Source organism: Meleagris gallopavo, chromosome 9 (genome assembly GCF_905368555.1).
Source record: "Meleagris gallopavo chromosome 9, MGAL_WU_HG_1.1, whole genome shotgun sequence".
Lineage (NCBI taxonomy): Eukaryota > Metazoa > Chordata > Aves > Galliformes > Phasianidae > Meleagris > Meleagris gallopavo.
The window spans coordinates 15728270-15747823 of NC_139412.1; the positions used below are offsets into that span (position 1 = coordinate 15728270).

At 39.1% G+C, this 19554-nt stretch overlaps 1 protein-coding gene across 13 annotated transcripts in view; it reads right to left on the bottom strand.

The window, feature by feature from the left end:
- GRIA3 (glutamate ionotropic receptor AMPA type subunit 3) overlaps nucleotides 1–19554 on the bottom strand; it is a 542807-nt gene that overhangs the window by 152271 nt on the left and 370982 nt on the right. For 8 of the 13 annotated variants that reach the window (XM_085230480.1, XM_085230478.1, XM_085230479.1 and 5 more), the window contains one exon: nucleotides 1995–2105. The exons of 3 other annotated variants lie outside the window; for them this stretch is intronic. The gene's annotated coding sequence lies outside the window, so the exon portion shown is untranslated. Of the gene's footprint in view, nucleotides 1–1994; nucleotides 2106–7995; nucleotides 19159–19554 lie in introns of those variants that run through there. 2 more of the 13 variants (XM_019618295.3, XM_019618296.3) reach the window with 2 other exon arrangements.

Genomic DNA, 19554 nt, shown 5'->3' on the forward strand with positions numbered 1-19554 from the left:
CCACACTGGGCAAAACTGTTCAGGTGAAGGTTAGCATGGATTGCAGTTCTTTCTGTGACTTCTCCTGTTCAGCAGAGTACATGATTTAGTTTCTCCGGAACAATTTGGAGATGAAAGGCAGTTTGATTACAAAAGCAGCTCTGTTGATGCACATGCAGCATGGGAAAGAAAGCTGTTGCACACAAACACAGTAATAATGTTCCCTTCCGGTGGATTTAGATTATTAGAAAGCTGTCTGTATCCTCCCTAAGCTTCGTTTCTCCTGCATAATGTTTTTTCAGTGTTTCAAAGACAGAGATTGGTATCCTCCTACAAATAGGGCAGTTTTCTAAAAAGGAGAGATGGAACAAGTTTTGGGGGGTTTATTGACTTCTTCAGCAGAACATTTTTCTGCCTAAGAAAGGATTGCATTCCTCAGGATCTAGCCCTACAGCTTGTGTGTGAAGTAGAGAAATCATGCCATAAGAAGCCAAAAAGAATATAAACACAAGCAAAGGTTAGTTAATATTTCATTTTTTTGGTTGTTCAGAGATAAATTCAGATACTAAGCACAGATTAACTGGATTTGGGGCTATAGAATGACTGTTACATAGCAAGGTCAGGGCTGAATGAAATGACTAGAAATCGATCAAATGTGCAAAGTGCTATGGGGGAACAGGGCAGTTAATCATTTCAAAACTTTACTCTGAATGTGCTGTACGTGATCAATGGCAGTGGAGATAATAAAGCGAGCAGCCTATAGCTCTGCTCCATATATAAAGATGCTGGAATTGCATTTGGTCTGATTAATTCAGCAAAATTTGGGTTGCTAATTAATGATGCTTTAAACGGAAGGCAGAAAAGTTAGCTCTGATATTTCTTAGAAAGTTATGTCTTATTCTCAGAATGCATCTGGCCAGTGTTGTTTAGTAAGGACTGGAGAGATGTAACCTTTGGGGAGGGAAGGGCTATCCTTCATTTAGACTTCTAAAAACCTACGTGGGTATTAAGTGCACATGCTTTTGGTGCAAGAATTGCTCACTGCCTGGCATCCATTTGCTGGCAGTGGGATATGCATTTACAAGCCCCTTTTCCCTCCTAGCTCCAAGGGATTAAGAATGCACCAATTCTTTGAGCCTTGGGACTCGATTCTGTACCACTGAAGTCAATAGAAGCTTTGTTATTGACCTCAATGGGCAGAGGCTCAAACCCTCAAAGAACACATTATGCGATACATGTTTTTTTTCCCTCAAAAAACCTTAGCGTTTTGACTGATAGAAAGAAACTGAAATAGAGAGGTGAAAAACAAACTCTGATTCCCCAGTTAGGCAACCGACTCTACGTGTGAACACAGTGTAAAAGCAGACAGAATAACTGCACTGAGCAGCTGCATTTTGCATTAACTTTTAGGCCACGAATAATACGCTCTGACAACAGGTCTCTGATTTACATACCTGAAAACAATACAGATCAGGAATTCAGCAGGAGTAGCCTGGTTACTTTGCGATGAGGCACAGATGCAGGCACCCATCTGTACACCTCTAGGTTGCAGAATTTTCACTACTGTGTATAAGTGGAACTCTTCTCCTTTCTCTGACATTCCTTCACCTGCCTCCAAGCCTCTCCACTGAGTGCTCCCATAAACCTGAGAACATTGCTGCGAGCAAATGAAAACCAAGACTACTTTCATAACCATTTACGGCCGTATCCTGAGTTGTAAGCCAGTTAATGACTGCACGTAATAAAATGGATGCTTTGTAGCCAAACATAGTCAATGGCTGCACTTCTCCCTTCTAGCTTCAGCATTAATAACAAACTCTCTCTGTTTTTCTAAACTTAATCTATAAACAGAACAGCAGGGCCTGCATATACATATTCATGTGAAAAACCCTCAAGAGGAATTAAAGGCAATAGCACTATCCATCTTCCTTACATACTGAACGAATGAAGCACTGCCTCTGGGTTGTCAAAGTGTTTCTGGTTGCCTCGGTCACCAGCCATTGTTTCATCCTTACCTGGATGATTTGCAAGCACGTCATCTCTATTCAAAACGGCCTTCCAAATATGTCCAGTGAGAATGTTTATTTGCTCAAATCCTCAGCTCACCTCATTTACCAAAAACGGTCCTGAGGAAAGAAAATTCCTCCTGTCACCAGTATGCACAAAAGGGGGAAAGACGCCTTTCCTAGCACCTCCAGACTGAAGCTGAACATCAGCAAACACACTATTTAGAGAGAGAGGAAGTGCTGCAGAAGTCTTCTCGTACTAGTAGGGGTCAGAGCATCAACTCCCAGACAGAGAGACCTTTTGTAATAGGAAACCCCAAAACATTTTCTCAGAAGTCAGTACGATTATCACATCCTCGTGGCGCAGAATTGTTAATGCCGAGCAGCTAGTACATTTTATGAATTCATCACTTTGCTGTTGAACACTGGCGTGCACTGATAGCTAGGCACAAAAAGCTCCAGCGCTGTACAGAAGTGGCATTCAGCCTGTGACAAACGAAGAGCTACTTTGTCATCAAACAGAGGCTCACAAAACCATGAAAGAATGAACCGCATTTAAAATGGAGAAATGTGCACAGGCAGTTTATGCGAGAGTTAATACACTGCTCCAAACAAGTCAGCAAAATCCACAGCCAGGAACAGTGGTTTTCGGAGCACAGCCAAAGACCCGGACTCATCGGCTATCTGTCACCCGTCATAGGAGACCAGCTCTGTGTAAGTCAGTACTGCCCATATGTGTGTGGGTGCACTCACACCTCTATTTTTTGTTTCAAGTTGTCTGGGGGCAGCTGCCATATTGCCTTCGAGACGCTGTGTGATGTTTTAATCAAATAGCAAGGAGCTTGAAGCCACTTTGAAGCCACAAATGGGATACAAATTACTGGGACACTGAAATATGAAATATGACATCACCAATATAGCTTCATTTTTTTTGCCCTTTGAATCTATTCGTTGTTGGGATGCTCTCTATTGCTTAACTTTTCTGAACCAATATGAAAAAAAAAACACAAAACACAACAATGAAGAAATACCCACTGATCAAGATAACCCAGCTTGGATTTTGAATAATAACCTTTTGTTTGATTTGATACCTTTGTACTGTCCAGATGCTTAGATTAGGATAGCAAATGAATGGCAACGTGAGATTGCTGCATTCTAATCTCTAAAGTTTAGAGCAAGGAGCTCCTGCCATTTTTCAAACACAGAGTTTGGTTACATCCCAACTGTGTCATGTTTTCCTGTGCAAACTTGCCACTGCCATCAGTGGGATTGCTGAACATTTAGGGAATACATGGGAACTGGTTATTTTTCCTCTTCAGTTTTTAAACTGCTAGAAGAATTTGTGTCAGCCTTGCGGGAAGAGACGGGAGAAGGACAATGTGAGGGAATGTGAACAGAGTTAGATAATGCTGTGTGCCAAATCCTTCCCAATGAACCCCTTGGCATGCTGCTGGTATGTTGGAACCGCTTCCAGAAGCACCACATTTGCAATTGCAATATCTGCAGTCCCTAATGAGTAAGTTTTCTAACACAAATCCCATTCACAAATCTCATTACAAATAACAAATAATATTGCAATATTTGAGCATATATCCACAAATACAGATTTTTTCTTACTCTTCTTTCAGGAAAAGGAAGAAAGGATGTTCAGAATTCCCTTTACTGAAATATTTATTCCCACTGCAAAAGAGTGAAGGGCACATTTTTTGAAACCAAGGTCTCTATAAGATAAACATGAAACTCCAGCACAGCTGGTGCTTGACAGTGGAAGTATTTATCTCTTGGAATTCTCTTTTAAGGAGATCCTTCATTAGTAAAAGAACCTTCTTAATATTCAGTCTCAGACTGCTTCTACTATTTGGTTCAAGGCAGTGCTTATTACTAAATATGTTATCTCGACATAGTAAGTTCCAGCAACTCTTAATATTTAGTGCTGAGGTTTCTGAAATCTATAAATATTTGTTTTCAGAAAGACAAACAATACGTTTATTGGTGTTTCTTTTATATAACTGAATATACTGACATACACCTAAATATTCTTTTCCATTTACTTTGATGTTTTCATCTCTAAAGCAATGAGGCTTTCAAGCATCACTATTTCACCTCTTGAGCTTAGAGGAGAATTTGTTTCAGAAACAGGAAAGGATGTACTAAAGGGCTTGTTGAACCTGGCTGCAATAGGCTGATTTGTCTGTCTATTATTAGCAGCATCATAGCTTCCACAAAATAAGATTTTTCCACAAATGCGTGTTTTCATTCTTTAACAAAGCTGAACGTGTTGCCTGATCCAATCCATAAGGTCTGATCCTTCAAGCTTCGTGCCAACTGTTGTCATTTCATTACTGTCCAAATGACACATGACAAGACAGAAGTGTCACCTAAAATACATTACAAAGAGTTCTCTAGCTAGCTTTGAGACATATTACTTTGTTGAGTGAGATTGCAACAGCACAAAGGACACTGAATGACTTGAAAGAACACAGTCATCTGATGGAGATGAACCATGTGTTACTGCGACTGTGGGAAAGAATATCTGAGCCTGTATCATCAAAATTGTATGTTTGAAAATCTGTACAGATTTAGGGCTGCAGAAGCAAACACCTCTTCTTTGTATATAGCTTTTGTCAAAAAGTGCACGGGAGAGTCCTCTGGGAACTTCAGCAAATCAAACCATTGGAGTAATACGGTAAGATGATAGACTGTCTTTTACTTTGCTGTAGAAACACCAGCGAGGTGCTTTGCTTTTACTGTTCAGGAGCAGAGGGAAAGATGAGCACACTTTCCTTCCTCTTTCAGTAAGATTGGGCATTGGCACCAACTAATTGTTCTTTTTCATCTGTCCTGGCTCTGAATTTTGCCCAACTACTCTGGCAGCAGCTCTGCATGACCCCAGCAGCTTGGTGACAAAATGTGTTCATGGGAAAAGCTGCTACAAAACTCCCCAGGTCATAGCTAGACAGGTTTCATTTGGTTATGTCAAGACATACTGACAGTTTTAGTTAATTTTAGCTGGTTTTATTTGCTGAGTCATTTGAAGTAGGTTCCCCTGTGCTTTCTGAGCAAGCTCAGGTGTTTCACTTCTCAGGCTTGGTTGGTGGAGCGAGCTGAACAGCTTTCTTGATATCAGTCACACAGTGTACTGTGCTGCGTGGTTGAGACTGGCTCTTCACTGAGATATTTCATGAGATTCTAGCTGTAGAAGTTTAACTCACTTGCTTAAGGCAAGTCAAAAACTATGATGATAGTCTTGAATAAATGATGCTGGAAGCTGGTCCACTTTCGGTCAAGCTTTTTGTAGGCAAGAGGCTTTCTGAACCTGTCTGTTAGTGAAACCATGGGGAGCTTCAGCAATCCAGAACATTTCTGTATCTAGCAAGGTATTTATGGTTTAGCCTCGTTATAGATTGTACACTGCATTTGTTGTAGGGGATTTTTTATGCTGCCTCTGCAAAACAATTTCTTGCTTCAGCAGCTCCCAAACTTAAATTTTAGCCTACAGTTCTCAGTTCACAAAACACAGGATTAGCACGCAACATTGAAAACAATCAAATAATCATTTGGGATTCATTCACAATTATTTTAGGCTTGTAAAGACTGTGTGACAATGCTGGTTCAGAACTGTAGAAAAGGGTATGTGGGAGAAGAACTTTATTACATCCCAGATGCAACAGCACTGAAGTCAAGAGTTACAACATTTTTGTACTGGCTCATTCTGCAGAGGAAGTTTCCTTGCACTATAAATTGTTGTAAATTAGCATTAATCTGATTGAAATGTCCTGAGCCATCCAGTTCTCAGGCTAATTCTATTAGGGAGATTTTTCCACATGCTAGTTTGAAATGTTATCATATGATGACAAATGTAAGCTTTTTTATTGGATTTATGTAAATCCTTTCTTCACTGAAGCTGGTGGAAGGGATCTGTGGTTGCTTATAGAATCCACACACTGAAAGGCAGCACAAATTCCTTGTAAGAGACTAGGTTTCCCTCTGCAAGCCAAGCTTAAAACAACTGCTTCTGGTCCACTGAACACTTCTGCTCCTTCTTCCTATTACAGCTTCAGAGGAGATGTCAGAAAACTTTCTACCTGTCTTTAGCGCTGTCAGCTCCTAAGAAAGAACGCAGCTTCAGAGAAGAGGCAGGGGTGAAAAGAACAGATGTAAACCTCTGCTCACCTCAGCTCTCTTATTTGTTCATTTCCACTGTAGCTTGTACTACAGAGTTTGTACGGTAGTTTGAAAACTTTAAGGGATTCTCATCCAAATGTCTTTCATTTGTTGCAGTTTTCATTACAGAACTGGCACATCAAAAGATTCATTCCTGGTAGCTACAAACAGGTGAGAGAGAGACAGAAGGAACAAGGAATTTCTATCCTGAGGTCACTTTCCATACTTGCCAAGCCAGCACAACCCCAAACACTGAAATGGCCAGCTTCTAGCATACTACACTGTTTGGTGTTGGGTTTTTTTAGTCCATTACACAGCGGGGCTGTACTCCTGCTGGACATCCCAGGGCTCAGCTACTACAATACACATCATAACTAGTGCTGCAGGCACAGCAGTAGACCCACTGGCCGCAGTGGGGATACACACATTTGAAGTCATCATATACTAAAGTGCTTTGCTGGACTGAGGCCTCCATATCTCAGACAAAAAAGCTTTCCTCAATGAATTTGCCAATTTCCCTTCCTAAAGGTCAAAGAAAAAGCTGCTTCTATTTCCTGATGAACTTGGGGGACCTTTTAAAACACATTACATTCATTCTTTGGATATGTACTGAACATTAGTTGACCTTAGCCACAGGAGAAATAAAATAGTCCTAGGGAAGCATAAAAGCTAAGGGTTAATTACAACACCTTAGATAAAGACCAATTTCTTAAATTTCTTTGTTCTTATTTATGTACTTGTTTTTAATTCAAAGGCAATGTTCTATTTGGATGTGGAGATTCAAGTAACACTTTCCAAAATATGAAAAGCTAAATGCCACATTTACAATTGTTTCTGTAAAGGGTTGACTTTTATTAAAGTAACTGAGTAAATACAATTCTGAAGGTTTTGTTTCTCTTGTAAATTAAATGGTATGTTTGTAGATGGAAAGGTCAATTTTCAGTAAAGCTGAGCTTCAGAAAACATCACTTTTCTCAGTTATATCAAAGAAGTTAATTAGTTTTACAGATGGAATACATAATATATAATTCTCTTATCTTTGTTTGAAAATCAATTGTTTATGGTGTAAAGAGGATATACTTGTCATCATTAGGTGTAAATGCTTTTTGCTGCAGCAGCAAATAGAGGCAGCCTACCAAAAGCAGCTTCATAAACATCAGACACTGAGATCCTCTGAGAGGTGCGTATCCAAATCATACCTGATGCCAGATTTGACATATTTAGCAAATGCATTCCCTCTTATATGAAAATACCATCGTATCTCTTAATTAAAACATGCACTAGGAAAATACTGCTAGGCACTGAAACTGCAATTTAATCCCTTTCCTCCTTGTTCTTAACTTGGATCACTTTTTTATACTTTGGACAGAAAATTACTGGATTAAAAGACAGCACCTCTTTAAAAGGTCCAGTCCTCTGTCCTCATATAGCTTTGCAAAATCAAGGGAGAAAAGGGAATAGCGTTTTCTGTCTCCCCAGCACCCGCTCACACAGCATGTTACACAAAGATGGACTTTCCATGGGGTTTCATGAGTGCCTCCAGAAGAAAACTTGGAGTCAGACACATGTAAGATGCTGGAAGAATTCAGGTCTCTACTGCAGAGATGACTGCACAGAGATGAACGCCACAGCAGAGTGACTGCAAATTAGTTTTCTTCTCCAATGCCTACAGAGGGTATCCAGACATTTCTTACAGAACTCACTTTCCCACAGAGCTCTGTAGAGGTTAAGTGCTATTTAGGAGCTGTTATTATTTACAGTTACAGAAACGTCTCTTCATAGAAATCTAATCACATAAATTTTCCCTTCCGATAGATTCTGTGCCACAAATTCCACATGCCCTTACCTTCTCTGAAGCAGCAGTACTTGCTTTATTTAAAAGTCATTTAAGTCATTATAGCTCCCTTTCTCCCTGTGAGCAGAACAGATCTGGTGTCGATATTTGTTCTCGCAGAGGTGCCATGTGGGGATAAAAAAAAAGAGAGACCATGATGAAATTGTCTGAAGAGACAAGTGAAAATAAAACAGCTGATGTCGAGCACTGAGATTTGTAATACGTGATGTGCTGACAAAAGACTCCTTCACTAAAAGAAAGGGAAACCTAAAAGATAAACATCAAAACAAAACAAAACAAAACAAAATACAGGCAATTTTCCAAGCTGCTTCACTTCCATTACTAGCTAGGTTGCCCAGTTCTTCACAGAGGTTCTGCCATATTTAAACTTGGCTGCTGTTACAGATAATCTAACCTTTAATTTGCACAGAATAATATTAAACTGAACAAAATTCTTCTTGTTCTAGCAGAGATCTGGATCAAGGTGATTCCAGAGCTCCGTGTGGACCAGATCATTTCCTCTCAGGGACAGAGGTTAAATCACAGCTTCTACAACAAGCTCAAGTCCACACTGCTCTCTTGCAGCAGGCTCTAACATGATTCCAGCGCTACCAGACTAACCAAACAGCTTTGTGTAACAGCCAAGTGACACAGATGTGACTTAGAAACCATTTTTAATGTTCCAGTCTTCTGTTCAATTTTCTGGAGGAATGCATTCTCCATATCTGAATGCTTTTGAGGCAAATAGCCAAGGATACTCTTTGAGTTCATCTAGGTTGAAAGTGAAGCGGCACATTCCATACTTTGAACAATGACTCCTGTTTTAAAGCATCTCTGGCCAGTATATATATAGAAGGTATGTGAAGAGAACGGTACGATTGCTTAGCTATTACATGTGGACTTTATTATACATGAAGTACAGAAGGGATGCAGAGCTAGATATAGAGATACAGAATCTATAGGCACTGGGAGTTGAAGCAGGAGACATTAGAACATCACTTTTCTGATGTTCTCAGTGCTGCAGATCCCAACCTGCTCTTGCCACACGCAGTCTGCTGACTGCAGTTTCACAGCAAGTCTATTAACAACATTATGCTCTCCTTGTGCTTTTCTTTACCTATATACAGAGCAGCTCTATGGCAAACCTGTGTCCTCTAGCTTATTAAGTGGATCATTTTAAAAGGTACAGCCCCTCAGGTGGTATTACAGATGTTGAAATAGATAGAAAGATTGTAAAGAATTCCAGAATTTTGGGACTGCAGTGGAAGTTCGGTTGAAAGTGAAAAATCAGCAGGCACAAGTAACTAAACTCTGCCAGTACAGACAATATATCATAGCAAAACACTGAGCTGTATGAATGCTGGAATCTTCAATCAGATATTGCTCATTTAAAAATGGAGCTGTGCAACAGTGGCCCTATCTCTTGTACTCATTTTTCTTGGAGCAGCAGTCTGACATTTCAAAAGATGAGAAGTACCTTTCAGCTTGAATACACTCAGAAATCTATCTGTAAACACATTTGGCCTCATCTTGAGAAATGTCAGATTTCTGGAATGAACAGTGTGGGTACAATACTTGTGTCCGTATTTAGACAGTCACATGTGAGAGAGCAAGCATGGTTACAACCTTTAATACTGCACTTGGTTGCAAGTGGATTCGCTATGAAAAGAAAATGCACGTTACGACAGGCCAACAACTTTGTCCTGCTTCACAAAATAGTAGAAAAGATAAGCAAATGATGGAGTCACAGGAGAGAGAGAAAGCATCTTTCACCTCCTCTGTCCCATTGTATTCAGGTCTCTGCAGTGGTTGATTCTTGGAAGAATCCTTTCTGACACTAGATGACAATCATGGTGTTCATTCGTTATTGATATTTGTTGTTGGGGTTCAAATATTGACACCTGAAATCAAGTCCTTGCTGTGTTAAGCATCATACACAGAAAAAGTAAGTTCCTAGCCTGGAAAGCTTGCAGTCCAGAGACAAAGCAATGTGAAGTGAGTGACAGCCTACAAACAATGGCAGTGCCACTGCTTGACCTGCAGTGGTTTTCAAACCAGAGTTTTTGAGTCCAAAGGGCAGAAGTCCATTGCCAGAGATGGCATTCCCTGGTACTGCACACAGAAGCACGTGGATCCTGAACTCAGGTGATTTATTGAAGCCAGGGAACATCACTGGCACTCCAATTCACATGCAGTACTATGCTGTATTTTTCCTAAAGCAATTCATTCTCTTTCAGAGAATAAAATTTCCACTGACTCAATAAAATATGCTAAAATTGCTGATAATGGCTTTGCTTAGGATTAGGTGGGAAGCCATTATATCATAGTTTACACAGTTAATGTCCAGTATCAGGTGCACATATTGCAATGTATAATGGAATTGGAAAAAATTACATTCGGATGCATTTTTGTTCTGTATTTTTTAATAACACCAATATATCAACCTTTCTAATATTCTTTTTTTATGGTTGAGTGCACCTATTTGGTATGTTATTGTACGGAGGTAAATAGAAAAACATAATTTGGCAACTGTTATGTTCAGGCTGGAATGCTCTTATTTCTAATCCCACTGCTTCTACCCTTAAGACATCATCCTGTGCTAACGCTGAGGAGCAAAAAGAATGACACACAGGAAATCTACATTCACCCTGAGAACAGTCACTGGCTTGTTAATTCTCCATAAATATAGTGGGTAAAATTGGATATTATGTGATCTGATGTGATCAACACATGTGAAGTGACAGGGAAGGCCACGATCCCACATAGTCAAGTCTGTCTTGCTTGTTTGCTTCTATTGTACAATTCTGTGCTCTGCCCATGGCAGCTCTTGTGAGCACAAAGAATAATTGTGGTGAAGTTCAGCTCAGACCCAGCTACCTGGATGGGACAAGCACAGGCGGTGTCCTCTGAAGGAACGATGTGGTATGGAGGAGTTACAGACATACAGAATTTAATATCACAGATAGTCCCTACTGAGCGTTTGAAACAGTGAGGATAGGAGCCAATTCCCAAACTGCAGCCCATTTCTCAGGCCAAATTTTAAAGTTAGAATTAATCTCACCTTGTGTTAAACGTCAAAAATTAAGCATTAGTCAAAGATAAATTGTATGCCCTACATATTGTCAGGAGATGGGTACCACCATAATGCAATCCATATTACCCTAAACTGAGTCCAATAAAGATGGGATGAATGCATTCAAGGACTGGCTGAATGGGGTTTTGAGTAACTTGATCCTAGAGGAAGGTGTCCCTGCTCATGACAGAGGGGTCAGAACTGGATGGTCTGTAAGTTCCCTTCCAACCCAAGTCATTTATGATTCTATGACTTGTGATACTTCTTGGCCATACAGAATCCTAGGTGAATTTAAACTGGACATTAAGTTTCTGGATGGTTAAAGTCAAGAACTCCACGCAAAATATATTCTCCAAATTGTGGAGTTTGCAGAGTTTCTCAATAAAATAGCTGCAAACATGCTTACATTAGCAAAACAACTCATTTTCCTCTCCTCTTATACTTTGCTTACAAAAAAAATCATACTGTTTTAGTGCAAAGGTCCCCAGAACCTCTCAACTTGGAACAGTCTCTACAAGTTTGCTGTTTTGCTTTTTTAAAAAACTTGATAATTTAGAATTGTCAACCAAAAAAAAGAAGGAAAAATCTTCCAACAGAAACTGATATATTTAACATGAACAATTCTGTGTACCTTCATGTGGAGTGGGTCTGACTGAGAACTACACATCATGCTGCAGCCTTGCCTGCAGTAAAGAACTACTAGGTGCAGCTGTGCATGGCAAGATGGGGAGAGCACCCACATCAACCAGGGCTGCACACATATTTGTGCTGGCACTTCTAAATATTCAATGAACTTCAGCTTGGCTTGGAATTGAAGAAGCCTCTCATTCATGTTTACTGAAAAATAAACTTTGTAAGCCACCAAAGTGGGTTGTGAATTTTGTTTCAGTGAGGTAAATGCATTTGTACAGTATTTACCTACCTCCAACATAATTTTTTTTTTTTTTAGCCTTTAGATACACTCCATATCTCAGATTTCAGTCTCCTTGATTTACTGGGATTATTAGATAATGGAACTTCTTTGATCCTTTAAACCAAACTGAAATGGAAGACAGACTTGGAAAGCACTACCACACATGAGATTTGGCAAGGAATCAATATTTTACAGTTTAAGTATGTATTAATCTGTAGCAGAACTAAACCATTTTAACTTTTTATACAGATATTATTTTACCCTTGTGAAAGTGTATAAACAGTGCATAAAAAGTGTCTATTATGGACGTATTTTGCTGAATGTTATTTATGGTATACTTACCTCACTGGGGAAAAGCAATAGCTATGATGTCTGCCCAGGGAAAAATTATTGGGTGGTGGTTTCGAACAAGCTTGAAAGATATAGACAGTCAATTCCCAGTGAATTGGGAGTTATGACTGGAGTTCTGGCTCTAAATCATAGTAGCAGTTTCGAAAATCCAGCTCCTCCTTCCCTACTTTAACTGAGTTCATTTTACCTTTCACTTGCTTATTGTGACTTTCTCGGACAATCTGAAGCTGCTTCAGAAACAACAACAGGCAAAACATACACATGCAGCCTCCCACTATTAGAGGTACTGCATGCTGAACTAGAGTAGGGCCCATGGCCATCTCTCTAATTCCCTTCTTTATTGGACCTACAAAGGAAGCAGTGCTTTCATGTTGAGGACATCAAGTGCCGACGTGGAGGTAATACAGAATGTCACTGAGAGAAGCTGGTGTACTGGACAGCTGCACTAACAACCAAGCAAATGCACTCCTGAGCTCCTGGCCAAACTGGCCAGCATGGCTTTATGCCTTCAGCCCACAGAGGCTGCTGGCCCTACAGAGTGACTTCCAGTGAGCACCCATAAGACTTTGGTCTTGATTAGCTTTAGAAAAAAACAGCTCCTTCCTAAAGTAGTGGAACGTTGGACCAGATGATCTTGGAGTGTTTTTCCAATCTTGGTGATTCTATGATTCTAAAGTGAGTTCTAAGTGCTTGCCTGGTAAGAATAATGACCAAAAGTACTCAGCCCCTGAAAACCTTTTTTAAATGGAAAAAAAAATTACAACCAGAATTACCCCTAGTACCTAGTAGTGTAGCCAATTAAAAAGTGAACAAAAAAATTACACTGATAATGAGTAAGGGGTAGTGATACCTCTTACTTTAACAATGCTGATAGTATTGATAAAATGATAAATAATGTGATTTTATCTTGTGGATAACTGAAACCGAGTGCAGATCATTTAAATGCTTCTGTTTTGAACCAGCCATTTCAATTCCAATTTCCTCTTAGTAAAGAGCTCTAAATAAAGAAGTATAAAAATAACTGCAGAATACCCTTTTCTTTACTTCTGTATAATTTAGAACAGCCATCCACAATGTACTCTTAACACAGCAGCAAAAAAAAAAAAAATTCTGTTTTTAACAAGAAAAAAAAAACTTGTACAAAAAATGTAACATGGAGAAATAGTTGATATAATTTAAAGTTATGTATTAGGTCGAGTTAAAACCTAACAATATAGAAAATAACTAGAGAAAGGTTTCAAGGCAAGGAGATAAACAGGACACCAGAGAAATGCCTGACATCTAGATGTACCCGTAAGTTCAATTTAGACACTGATGTTTCTGCACTGCTAAAGTGTCAGTCCGGTTTACTGCACTTGTTTCATCTTTAAGTTTCCCTCGGTAACCAACTTTCCTTTGTTGAAGACTCATTTGTACACTGCTCTCTGCAATTATTAGCATCACCACTTAGCATTTATATAATAGCAGTATGGTCATACGAGATCAAGGAATAATGGATGTACAGCACATCCAGAAAGAAAAATACTTCCCCAGAGATGTTAGCAAGGCTCATATCTTACTGTCTGTGATATACACCAAGTCTGAAAAAAAGTCAGAAAGCCGTACACACGTGAGAGAGATGAAAAGATGAGACAAGCAAAGGAGTTATGATTGCTATTGGAGGTAAAAAGCTGAGACTGAAAAATAGACTTGTCCAAAAGTTTTGAGGGAGTAGGTGACAGGATAAAACTGACAATGAATCCTAAACCAAGACATTAGCCCTAAAATCAGGGAGAATCATTTCTGCAAGAAACGTTAACATTAATGTAGGTCAGTCTGAAATGATTTAAAATTATTAAAAAACCACACCAACTTTTGTAACAAAATATTGAGTGGTATATGAACTTTTTAATGCCTTTTTCTCTCTTTGCTTGCTAGTCCAAAAATATAATCTATGATTACTCAAAAATGTACTCTTTTGTTCTACTTGTTTTCCAATACAAAAAACTGATCTTAAGTCAAAGTAATGAATCACTGATTCCATCTTTTCCTTTACTTGACACTGGCTGTCTGCTTACTGAAATATTCTCTCCTCTTTGCTAGGGTGGTTCTTCCAACCAGGGTACAGTTTTTGTCTGTGGGTGTTACACAATGTGCACAGAAAAGAGCTGTATAATATGGTATGCACAAATGGTGTATAATAGGCAAACCTTCAATCCTGTTGCAGAGGGGAATTTGTCTGCATTAAAATGTTAAGCCTGCTTTGCATTTGGGCTGACATCAATATTGTGGCTTCCTTAGTTCTTACTTGCCCCTGGACTACCTGCTATGCCATTATATTCTTCAAGAAGCTATATTTGATCTCTGAAATTTTAGGATTTAAATTACATATCTTTGGTAATAGATATTTAGTATCAGTTGGTCTCTTCTGAATATCACCAATACACGATAGAAATTACATGATTTCAAGACAATAAAACTTGTAAGAAATTTTCTTAGTGTTACTACATAGAACACCTGCCGAAGGTACAGCAGAGAGGCAGGGCTCTGCATCCATCACATATGGCGATATTTTACATTTTAAGATACAGTGGGTGAGATCCTGATGACAGCGTAGTGACTAGCAAAGCTCTCACCAATTCCAGTGAGGTTAGAATTTCAGTCCATATGTGCACCATCATGCAAAGCTAGTAATGTTTATCGCATTCATGTACTAGCTGATAGTTCATCCTGGAAGATATTGCTTTGAAGGCTCTTGGTACCGAATGCTGCTGCTACAAAAGGGAAAGCAGTGACATGAATCACTCTCTCGGTACAATGGAAAAAGCTTTTGTGTGACTACTGATTCCTAATGTGAGAGAGTAGAACTTGCTTGCAATTCTTTAAAAGGTGCGAGGCAGACATGGAGGCCTCTGACTCAGCAGTCAGCTTGTGGCTGTGCTCTTTGGAATGACGGGGTTCAGTTTCATACTTTCCTGGGAGACAAATGTACACAGTGACAGATGTAACCAAAGTCCCTTTGATCTCAGGTGAACGGCACTTGTCTCTCAGTGTACAAATTTTTGGGGCTACCAAAACTTGGCGCCAGCTGCCACTGTCCTTCCTCTGTTTCACGGTAGGACCAAAATGTTTGAGGAGCAGGACTACATATCTTGGAATACAGGTTTAGGTCTATAGAGCAGCTGAGGGCTGGAGCAGTCAAGTTTTGTCTTAATACCACAGTATGACAGCATTCTCTATAGACAAGAGCATGAGTCCATGCCACTGTTATTGTCCAAGCTGGAGCTGAAGGACCACCAGACAGCCATAAACCTTTGCCCATGCAGAAATATAAGACATTCTGTCTTCTTTTCTTTCGTTTACATGGCAGCTAATACTAATTTGTTTATCTTGTCTTAGCATATTTATCTGACATTCATCTATATAATCTTTGTTTTGATATTATATAGATCTATATATACAAAAATATTAAATGTATGTTATTAGCCATCTATAATTATTGCCATGTTTCATATTTATTAATTATACTTATAGATTGCCATGAAGCACATAGCAGACAAATGCCAAGAGAGCACCCTGCTGCCTGCTCAGACCAGCTTCTTTACTGCCTGGACCTGTGGCTGATGGCTGCAATTCTTTCCAGTCTCTGAAAGTTGCTTTTTTTTTTACTTGAAAGCTTGCTGAAGGCAACCAAGTGCAACAGCAATTGTACTGAAAATACAAATTTGGTATAGTCCTATTTTCTTATCAGTTACTGTGCTGATCTCTAAATACTGTACAAAAACGATCCATATTTAGGAAAAGTTGAAGACCAATGTAGAATATCTTGAAAAGGAACTGTTGGTGGTTTTTCTTTATACTTGAATGTTTCATAACAGCAAAAAAGCAGTTATCTGGAACTTTCTGGTGAGTAATAATAAACCTTCCCCCATGTAATAATTAGCTAAGCAGTGATGACTGACAGGGAGGACTTTCCCAGCAGTTAAATTACTAGAAAAGCTTGGCACACTCAGCTGAAAAATACCCACCCTTTCCATCAGTCATTATTGCTTAAATAAAGCCCAAATTGGTGTATTTTTCAATACTTGGATAACACCTGCAGGCAATATTTTTTAAAATGTGGATATAACAGGAGGTTTGTATAGAGAATAGTAGGCATATCTGTGCAAAAGCTATCCCTCTGTGAAATCAGCTGAAATATCTTGTGTGTACTACCAATATAGGGATGTAGAAGAGTGAAAAGATCAGGTGCTGATCCATCAAGGAGTTTTCCCAAAAGCCTTTCTGTTTGATGGAGTCTGGGGAAGTTACCCCCTCCACACAAGCTGAGATGCTATGGAGATAGCCAAACTTTTAAGGTTAGGTAACCCGGGGACAAATACTAAGAAGTTAAAAAGGCACTGACATGAGTTCTTTCAGTCAGTTTAAGAAGGTATTCCCAGCAGTCCTCTCATGGTATTTTACTGGCAGCTAACAGCCAATAGCATTCAGCAGATGATGCACACATTTCAGTGGTTCCAGCCACTGAATTTGGTACAACTTCATCGCTGCTAAGGTTAATCTAAGGCATCAAGGCTCCAGCAGATGCTCCCTCTTTGTTTTTCTGAGAGAGTGGTCACTTCTGATGAGGCACACAGACTCAGTAATATCAACTGCTATAGCAAAGCAACAAAGCTCTCTCAGTATTTAGAGGGCATTGGAGCTTTGAAGGAATCAGAATTAAGATCCTTTTGCTGAGAAAGGAAGTTAGTCAATTAGATGATTTGCTCTGAAACTCAGTCAGGAGCTTCAGAAAATACTACCTTATACTTCCACTTGTCTCACTGCCTCAGCTTTCAGTATTCAGCTTAATTGGAACATCTTCCTCATTTCATATCAACTACAGGACCAAGCCCACATAACTCACTGTCAGCTTGTTCTCTTTGTTCCCAGTGCTCTTATTGTGCTACTGCCCAGTTTTAATTGGATGGAAATTAAAGGTTTCAATCACAACCAGGTCAAGGAAAAAATGTTATGTTTCTATTTGCCATTTGTCAAGATGCAGAAGTTACTAATCTTATTTTCTTTTTTTTTTTCAAGCTTTGCCAGGTGCTACGTCTCCATAAATTCAGCCTAAAACAGCACTATTAGAGGTACTTTACTCTAGGCCTCTTACAGTACTTTTAAATATTTTATGTTGTTTCAGCAGTAAACCCAGGCAGCATCTGCTAAACTTCAGGCCTTCCTCCTAAATTTTCCTGTCACTCTTGTCCTCAGCATGCCGGTTTTAAGAATGAAGATGACAGTACCTATAAATGCATTGAAATCTACTGCTTACTATTATTCTTTCCTCATAGTTTCTCTTATTTGATCAGGGAAATAACTAGGAAATGTTACCTTCAGGAATCTTCCCCAGACAAAGAAGGCAGCCAGAGTCTTTTGTAGCACACAGCAAATGTTCAGCTCTGGGTTTGGATGATAAACATGCATGACAGCAAGGATTCTCTGACTGGCTCCCTACTTTAAGCAAAGGGTGCTACTGTAGCACAGAAAGTAGCAGTTTTGTGGAACAAAGACTCAACAATGATGTGTCACCTGGCCTTCCTTAATCAGCTCACTTGCAAAGCTGGTGGCATTATGGCATTACTTATGAGAATAGTGATGTATAGTCACCCTGAAGAATAAATTGATCAATCCAAGGAAGTTGGTTAAGTCTCTCACAGTTATATATGTTCACTGGCTAATCTCTAGACCAGCAGAGCTAAGGCACTTCAAGATTTCCTCTGCAAAGTGTAGGCTGAATCATTTTCTTACAGCAAAAAAGACTGATAGGCCCAAAGCAACCTCAAGCTGCTGAGGGAAGGACTGATATTTCATTTACTGCTAATAGCTTTCTGAATGCTAACAGTAGGTGGCAATTAACTTTGGAATCAGAGAATAGTTTGTGGGCCATTTTGTGGCCTGTCATGGTTTCTTAAAATGTATATGCTACTCGGTTTTGAGGTTCTGGGGGGATTATCTTGAAGGAGTCAAAGATTTTTTCAGGACTGTCCTACTGCATTGTGGCAGGATCATCTCAGCATTAATTGCATCTCAGTTGTTTTCTGGGAGGAAAATTCAAACAAATCGCTTAAAAAATATACACTGCAATTCCCAATCTATAGTGTAGATTGTTCCAAACTGGCTGGGAGATGTGGGAGAAGCACTGCCTAAATAATGACCAGCAAGGAAAATATTTTCTCTAGGCTTCTGAAGAAGATAGACCTCTAGCTAAACTGCACTGCAGACTGTCTCAGTAATGTAACAGCCCATTTGCACTTGCATCTTCTTTTTCTATCAGAAAAGAAAAATTCAAACTTGTGCTTCAGAACAAAGAAAGCAGCAGAGCTATTCTTAAAAGCGGCTTTTGATGCAAATGAATACACACAGTTTATCTCTTCTTTATCTCACAAGAATTATTGAAGCAGATTTCAACTCTAAATGAAATTGATAGATTTGCATATCCTTTTGCTGTATTATTAAAAGGCTGCACAAAATTATGCATTAAAAGGCTGCACTCTGACTGAAGACAGAGCCCTGACTGTGGAAGAAAAAAAAAAAAGCCTTGATATCAGCAAGCCTTCTGGGTAACAGCTTTAAATCAATATTAAAGAAACCTAAAGTAAAAAAATCCAATAACTTCTACAAATGTTATGGGTGTACCCTACAGTATGCGAATGTTGGGTTAAAATTTACAATGATTCTACTTTGTAGTATGCGAAAGTATTGAAATTTTCATTTAAAACAATGGATTTCATAACAAACAAGTATAGAGCTTAATACTGGGATTTATTTATTGCATTGATTTTCAGAGCTCCTTTCAAAGTGAAGTGATCAGTTACATTCAAGCAGAAAATGAATGAACACACTGAAAACAGGTACCATGGAATGGAGGTTCACTGCTGAAATGCTAATCACTGCTGCCAATCAAAATTTTCAAATTTAATTTGCGTGCTACATACTCTTAAGTTGGAAGAAAATGAATTTGGTAAATTTACACGTAGCTTGTAGGCAGCCATTGGCCAAATGCTTATGAGAGACTTCTGACTTAGGAAATCAGAACACTCACCCAGACTGTTGGGCCAAGCCACTTTCAAAGAATTTGAATCACGTCTTACATAGTTGGCTGAAAAGTTGGAACTGGTGAATTACCAGATAAAGATTAGAAGTCATCAGTAACTCCCTAATGCCTCATTTCCTTTGTTTGTCTTACAATGGCTTGATAGGAAATGCAGCT